Genomic DNA, 9,029 nt, shown 5'->3' on the forward strand with positions numbered 1-9,029 from the left:
CCTCTGTAAAAAGGACATCATTAGTATTTCCTGCAATACAGGCCTTGTTTTTAAAAACTCCCTTAGATTCTGTTTTTCTGGGAATATCTTTATCTCTCTTTCATATATATCTTGACCTCTAAGGACTTATTTTAATTTTCTCTGACCTCAATTTGACCTTGTCTATGAATTTTTGATGGTCTGACCCATGCTGATATTGAGCTTCTTCAATGATTTCATCCACAAATATAGTCAGTCTGATTCCAATGCAACCCACCAAGTGAGATGATGCGTATAATCATCATTTGTTTCTTTTAAACAATATATTTGAAATGAATAAATTACTGAAAATACAAAATTTTATCATTCTATTCCAAATTTCACTTCTATCACCAAGCCATTGTTTTCCAAGAATACCGGAGGAATGTCGATCTGTGTTTCATTGACTATGAAAAGACATTTGACTGTGTGGATCACAATACACTGTGGCTGACTCTGAGAAGAATGGGAATCACAGAACACTTGATTGAGCTTATGTGAAACCTATATTTGGACCAGGAGACAGTCGTCAGAATAGAGTAAAAAAAAAAAACCCAACAACATTTGGAAGGGTGTGCATCAAGGAGGTGTCCTATCTCCATATCTTTTTATACTATATGTGTAACAGATTATCTGGGAGGTTGGGCTCTCTGAGGAGAAATGCCACATCAGTATTGGAGGTAGATTCATCAGCAATCTTTGTTATGCAGATAACATAACCGTGTTTGCTGAAACTGAGGAGGACCTGAAGCATTTACTGCAGAATGTCAAGAACTCTAGCCTTCAATATGAATTTAAGCTCAACATCAAGACAACAAAGATTCTCACCACCTGGGCAATTGGCAGCATCATGATAGATGATGAAGAGATTGAGATTGTTGACAACCTCAGTTTGCTTGTCTCTACAATCAACAAACTTGGTATCAGCAGCCAGGAAATTAAAAGATGAATTGCATTCGGAAAGTGTGCTGTCAGAGACCTCTCCAAAGTACTGAACAGCAACATTGTCAGTCTAAAGACTGAGGTGTGCCTGATACAGGTCATGTGTTTGCAATCACTTGCTGTGCATCAGAGAGCTGAACAATGACTAGAGATGAGAAAAGTAAAGTTGATCCCTTTGAGCTGTGGTCCTGGAAAAGTGTATTGAATATACTATAGACTGCTATGAGAACAAACATGTTCAGCCTGTAGAAACCAGGATGCTCCTTGGAGGCAAGGATTCTTAAGCTTCATCTGACATATTTTAGACATGTTGCATGGCAGGATCAGTCCCTGTAGAGGGAAGTCAGGCTTGGAAGGGTGGAGGGACAGCACAGGAGATGAAGACCGTCAATGAGATGAACTGATTCAGTCACTGTGGTAATGGAGATAGGCTTGTGGGAGACAATAAGATTGGCTAGGGATAGAGCAGGGTTTAGGACCCTTGTACATGGGCCACTATGAGTCGCAGATGACTCTATGGCACATAACAACATCAACAATAACAACAACAACAACATTCCTTTGTCACTATTTCCAATTTTTGCATTATAGTCTCTAATTATTATCAAGGAATTGTGGTTGCATGTTCATTCAATTTCAAATTGCAAGATTCCATAAAAATCCTTAATCTCTTCCCCTTTTTGCTCTAGATATAGGAGTGTATATTTTAGTAATAGTCATGTTAATATGTCTTCCTTGTGTATGTATGGATATTATCCTATCAATCACAATATTGTACTTCAGGATAGAATTGGAAATTTACTTTTAGACTATTCATGCAACAATGTTCTTCTGTTTTTCATTCCAAGCATTGTATATCATTCAATTACATGTTTCAAAATGGCAAAGCTGCTCCATATCATCTCACTAATGCCTAGTATGTGTTCTTTCAATTTTAATAATTTCCAATTTTCTAATAGTCAAGCTACAGACACCCCACGTCCCAATTATTAAATCATATTTGTCATTGTTTTTCATATTTCAACTGACTTTCAATCTAGTCTCTACCTCTACACTACTATAATTAATATCATTCCTCTAATGTTCATAGGAGTTTTAAAGAAATGCCATTTAAAAAATGTATAATCAGTCCTACTTCCTACTCATTCTTTTTCTAGGAGCTCTACTAAAACTTATCCACCATAGGTAACCGTTATGGAATTTCACATACCAGTGGCACAGATTTCAATATCAGAGCAACCCAAAGTTATCTCAGTACAGCAAATTGACAGACAAGTGCTATACTACTTAGAAGGGTGTTTTCCTCACATGTGCAAACTGTCAATTTAGGCTGAAAACATTCACAGTAAATGTGGTTTCCATACCAGGTTTAATTGCTGCCATGTTTCTGTTTCTTTTGTTTCTGTTATTATGATCCATACACTTTCCTGTGGTGTCTCTTGTGTGAAGATCTTCTTAGATTTCTCATAGAGTTGATCTTATTTTAAAAAATTCCTTTCATTCTTGTTTTTCTGCAAATGACCTACTTTCTCCTTTATATAGGATAGGTATTTTTTCTGGGTATAAGATCTTTGGATGTCAATTGGTTTCTTTCACCCTTCTATATGTGCCACTGACTTTTGTATATCCATCTAACATACTACCACCCTACTATATCTGTCCACTCATTCTAACGATTTGTTGTTGTTGTTGAGTTTTTGGGGTTTTCTATGTACACTCTCGTATCATCTGCACATAGCTACTTTTTCACCACCTCTGTCAATCTGGATGTCTCTTATTTCCTTCTCTTGTACTTACTTCCAATACAATATTTAATAGTAATGGTGAAAGTGAGTACCCTTGTCTGATCCCATTTCACAAGGAAAATGTTTTCAGTATTTCTCTATGGAGAGTGACATTTGTCATTGGTGTTGCATATATAACTTTCACTATATTGAGATATTTCCCTTCCATTGCTATGTTACTGAGTGCTTTAATCAGGAAGAATTGTTGAATTTTTTAAAATGCCTTTTCTTCATCAATTGATAGAATTATGCGACTTTTGTTATTTGTTTTTTTAATGTGGTGAATTATATTGATTGCTTTTCTTATGATGAATCCTCCTTGCATACATGTTATGAATCCCACATGGCCATAGTGAATTTTTTCTTGATGCTCTGTTAGCTAGGATTTGTTACGGATTTTTGCATCTAGATTTATGAGAGTTATTGGTCTGTAGTTTTCTTTCCTGGCAATATCTTCACCTAGTTTTGGTATTGAAGTTATGCTTGCTTCAAAGAGTGTCTCTGCTAATATTTCTTCTTTTTATTATTTTTTAAACATTTTTAATAATTTAAATGGAATTGGTGATAGATCTTTTCTCAATGTTTGGTAGAATTCAGCTGTGAAATTATCTGTCCAGGACCTTTTCTTTTTTTTTGGAGTGAGTATTTTTGTTGTTGCTGTGTACTGTTGAATCAGATCTAACTGACACAGAAGGAGATTGTGTCTTCTCCAGCAGATCATCTGGTGGATTTGAACCACACACCTTCGTAATTGCAGTGCAGCTTCTTGCCACTAGGCCACCAGAGCGCCGTATGTGGGGAAGTATTTTTATGACTTGTTCAATTTCATCTTTTGCAATGGATTTGCTCAAGCATTCTACATTTGTCTGTGTCAATTCCAGTAGGGCATGAATTTCAAGGAATTTTTCCATTTCCTCTAGGTTTCCAAATTTATCAGTGTATAGCTTTACAGAATATTCTCATATTATGGCTTAATTTTATCTGGTTCTGTTGTGATGTCACCTCTATCACTAATAAATCAATTAATTTATGTCTTCCACAGGTTTACCACAGGTTTTGAAATTTTATTGACCAATCTTTTCAAAGGACCATCGTCTCGTTTTGTTGATAGTTTCAATTACATATTTGCTTCCTATCTCATTGACTTCAGCTCTTGGCCTTATAATTTTCTTTCTTCTAGAATCTATGGGGCTAGAATGCTATTTTTTTTTTCTATTTGATAGAAATGTTGAATTTGATCACTAATTTTGCTTCTTTTTTCCTGTCTTTTTTAAAAATATTTTTATTGGCTTTCATACAATAATTCCTCAAGTTGTGATGCTGAAGAAGAGTGTTGAACATAATATGGACTACCAAGGAAACAAATAAGTCTTGGAGAAAGTGAAACCAAGTTTCTCCTTGAAGACTAGGATTTTGAAACTTCGTCTCACATACTTTGGGCATATGTCCAGGAAGGATCAATCCACGGAGAAGTACATCACATTCGGAAGGGTGAGGGACAGCACAGGAGAAGATCCTGGATGAGATGGATTGTAACGGGGACAATGGGGGTTGGGGTGCCAGAATCAGTGAGACTGTCTTAGGACAGGGCAGGCTTCAGATCTGCTGTATATAGGGTCACTATATGTTGCAGGTGACTCGACAGCACATAATAACAACAACATTATGTTTCATTCATATATGTTATGTTTTACACAATCTTTCATTTGCATGTGTTTCATACAATCATTCATATGCATTCTATTTTACATTTTTTTAAATTGGTATACTTACAAAGTTTATATAAATCGTGTTTTAGACTAATCTTCATACACATTGTGTTTGCCTATTGCTATGAACTGCCACTGAGAACAGTCTTAGCTACTTCCCAGATGTTTTGGTGTCTTTGGTATTTTCACTTGTTTCATAGAAGTTTAATATTTCATTCTTTATTTCTTCCTGGAGGTTTTAGATGTTGTATGTTCATTTTCATTTGTTTTGAGGAACATTTTAGGTTTTTCTTTATTCTATAACCCAATCATGTTCTAGTAAGATGTTATTTAGCTTCCATATGGGTGGTTTTATAAGTTTTACACTCTTGCCATCAGTTTGTACACATAAGGCATTGCAATCTGATAAGACACTTTGTATAATTACACCATTTTTTAAATTTTTTTGAAGCTTACTTTGTGTGCTAATACACAGTCAATTCTGGAGAATGTGCTCTGTGCAATTGAGAATAAAGTAAATTGAGTTTTAGTGGGTCTAGTGCCCTGAAAATATCCACAAGGTCAAGTTGGCTGATTTTATAGTTTACATCTTCTGCATCTTTGTTAAGTTTGTTATGATTGAATGCATCCTTTGATGTCAATAATTTGTTAATGTTTTCTACCTCTACTGTGGTGCTGTCTTACTTTTTTTCAATTCTTAAGCATTATTTTATATATTTTTCAGATTCATCAGGTTCATCCCAGAAAGCAGGCTGTTCTTTTGAGGCAAGGATTCTGAAGGTTTGCCTGACCTATTTTGGACATGTTGCAAGGAGGGACTAGTCCTTGGAGAGGGATTTCATGTTTGTCACGGTAGAGGGACAGTGTAAGAGAGGAAGACCCTCGATGAGATGGATTGCTTCAGTATTTGGGGTAATAGTGGCAGGTGTGCTCGAGACAATAAGATTGGCATGGGATAGAGCAGGGCTTAGGTCTGTTGTACATAGGGCCACTATGAGTCGCAGGTGACTCTATGCCACATTACAACAACAAACAACATCATTTGGCCCATAGAAGTTAGCCAAAATAATGTCTTCTTGATTTACTGTGCCTTTAATTATTATATAGTGCTCTTCTATATCTTTTATGGTGATTTTCACCTTGATATCTATTTTCTCACAAATTTGTATTGCTACTCCTGCTTTTTTGTAGATGCCATTTGCTTAGTATATTTTGCCCATTCTTGACTTTTAGTTTACCTATCTGCTCATTTTGTAGATGTGTTTCTTGTAGTCAACATATTGAAGAGCTTTGTTTTTTGTTTGTGCTTGGTTTTTATCCATTTTACTCAGTTTTTTCTTCTAATTGGCGAATTTAATCCATTCACATAAATATTGTGATTATTGATAGGTCAGGCTTTATTGTTACCATTTTGCTATGCTTCTTTTTCTTTTATACTATATATACTTTATATGCTTTTTCTTTTATTACTATAGAATGTACATTTTTTCTTTGGTGTGTCTATGTGAAGAATGTACCTTAGAATTTTTTGTAATGTTGATCTTGTTTTTCAGATTCATTAAGTTCCTGCTGTTCTGAAAATGGACTAATTTAGTCTTTCCTACTTAACGGATAGCTATGTTAGGTACAGGATCCTTTATTGGCAATTGTTTTCATTCCATTTTCTGTATATACCATCCCATCGTCTTCTTGTTCTCATAGTTTCTGCTACGATCTGAGAAATGATTAAGATCTCAAAAATCAGATATTAATCTAATTGTTTTTCCTTTGTATTTGACTCTTTGTTTTTCTTAAACTGCTTTTAGTATTATATCCTTACATTTCCTTTTGGAGAACTTGACTATGTTATGTCTTGATGTTTTGTTATTTGGCACTAGTCTATATGATGTTCAGTGAGTTTACCTCATGTGAATTTCTCTGCTCTTCGAAATACTTGAGGAGTTTTCTTCAAGAACCTCTTACACAATTTTCTCTGTGGTTTCCCTGTTCCCATTGTGTTCTGGAATTCCAACGATATGTAGGTTGTTCCTTTTGATGTCATTCCACATGATTCTGATGTTTTCTTTATTTTCTTGATGTCTCATGTCACACTGTTCTTCTAGTAAATTTACATTGTGGTTCTTGTCTTACAGCTCACTTGATTATGTGTTCCATCTTTTCAGTTCTAATTTTTTTCTCCCTTCAGTGTGTTGGACACTTCTGCCATTTCAGTCTTAACATTCTGAATTCAAGTATTTTTGTTATTTCCAGTACTATGTCGGCAGTACTCTCTGTCTTGAGATGATTTTTTTAAAATTCCTGTACCTCTTTATCTATAGTTCCATTTCTCCAATCTTTTATATTTTCTTCCGTATTTGTTCAAGCTCTGCCTCATTGGTATATTTCTTCTGTCTCCCTGTCTCTGGATTATTTGCTTTCTTAATGATTTCTACTGATTTTTTTCATCATTTACATGTTTATTTATAGCTTTTGAAATAACTGTATGCCCATGTATTTCTTCTGGTTCTCTACTTCTGGTATATTCACTTTATTTCTGGCTTCTATTGTTTCTTCCAATATTTGTCTTGGGAGAGTGGAGGGACATCCACGCAGGAGAGGAAGACCCTCTCCTGGATTCAATCAGTGACTAGGGAAATGGAGGTAGGTGTGTCAGAGATGGTGAAATTGGCACAGGGTAGGGCAGAGTTTAGGGCTGTTGTACACAGGGTGGCTATGAGTCACAGGCGACTCAATGGCACATAACTACAAAAAAAAAATCTCATCTCAAAGGAAAAAAAAAATAAATAAAATACAACAAATAAACAACAGGACAGAAAATGGACCAGAATAGACACAGAATACAAACTGAGGAAGAGAGAGACATAATGTGAAGGAAGGAATGGCAAGGAGCCAAGGAACACATGGGACTACAACAGAGAAGTAATTAACACTGCTGAGACCCTTTAGAACTGTGAGAAAAATAAGTGGAGATTCTTTTAAGGCACACAGTTTTGACATTTGTATTAAATAGCACTAAGTAACTGAGACAGGCACTTACAATCTCTATTTAAAAGTAAAATTTTCTAAGTAAATGCTTCCCTGAATATTCTTGTTTCTGAGAAAAGAAATTATATCTGCATCACTTTGGAAGATGAAGGACTTATAGTTTGGCTCAAATTTCCATGATAGGTAAAAATACTGTAAGTTTTTTTTTTTTCTTCTTTTTCTCTCCCAGGAATATTATTCATCTTTAAGCTTTAAGGGGTTATGTGCTTATTTTAGAAACTACTCATTATAGATGAAACTTAAGAAATGAGTATTAAAACTAAATCATTTTCTGATTAAAAAGATATGGACAAATGGTTTAGGTTTTTTGTTTTTGAGGTTTTGGGTTTTATACTTTTGTTTGTTTTTACTTTAAGCTTTTACAGTAACCACATTATTATTTTTAAAATACTTCATCTACTACAACAAACGATCAGAGGGGACTATCATGTATAGGGCCCAAAGTGTGGAGGAAACAGAAGATCTCATGAATGGTTATATTTTTAGAACCTTTTCTGTGTTGTAGTCATTAAAATTTGATTACTTTTTCAGCTTGTTCAACAGCTTTGTGTGGTTTGTGTTTCTATGTGTAGGAGGATTTGAGGAGAGAAAAAGGGAGGTTAAGATTTATCCATAATAGAGGGGCAAACAAAGTAAATGGAGAAAAAAAAAAGTCTTTAACATACCCTAGTCAGGAATATATGTAATAAAGGCTGTAGACAACTAAGTTTGAAGAATATTGAGTGCCACCAAGTGAAATACGTCACTCATATTAATTGAAATCAAGATTATTTTGACACTTTCTTCTTCCTTTAATTTTATGGTAGTCCCTCTAGGAGTATAAGTAAATACTCTTTTTTAAACCTTGCCTTTGGCATCTAGCATTTCTTCTCAGCCTAGAGACCACTCAGCTAATATCAGAAACCTCAAATTCACTTTGTATATGCATCATCCAAATCACCCTAAAGTTACTGTACTTAAAGCTGAAGTAAGTAATTGGTTACATGCCTGGGACTGCTCACAGGGTTTTGTTTTATGATTTTTTTTGGTTGTTATTTTTTTGTTTTAATTATCTCAATCTTTCTTTTTGAATACAACTTAAGGTATTGTCAGTTTTGAAATATCAACCTTTTTTTATCACCTTGTATGGAAAAGGTTTTAAATAAATTTTATAGATTGAATTATGTTCTTTCAAAATGTTGTCAGTGTTGTTTGTGCCTTTGAGTTGACTAGAAACCTTGTAACAATAACCAGACCTTTGTCCTACCCTATTTCATCCTCATTATTGGAGTCCTAACAATCCAGTTTGGGTAATTGTTCTATCAATTCCTCTCACCGATTGTCTTCCTCTCTTTTGCTCACCCCTTACTTTTCTCAAAATGAAATCTTTCTCCATGGACGTATACCCCCAAGAAATATGCCAAAAGGAAGTGAGATGAATTTTCACTATTTTTGCCTCCAAGGACCTTCCTGGTTATACTTCTTTCAATAGAGATTTCTAATTCTTTTGATTGTTATTGTTGTGTACCATGAGATGGAACTGACCCATTGC

Source organism: Elephantulus edwardii, unplaced genomic scaffold, assembly GCF_000299155.1.
Source record: "Elephantulus edwardii isolate Elephantulus edwardi_28Jun2011 unplaced genomic scaffold, EleEdw1.0 scaffold00034, whole genome shotgun sequence".
Classification (NCBI taxonomy): Eukaryota; Metazoa; Chordata; class Mammalia; order Macroscelidea; family Macroscelididae; genus Elephantulus; species Elephantulus edwardii.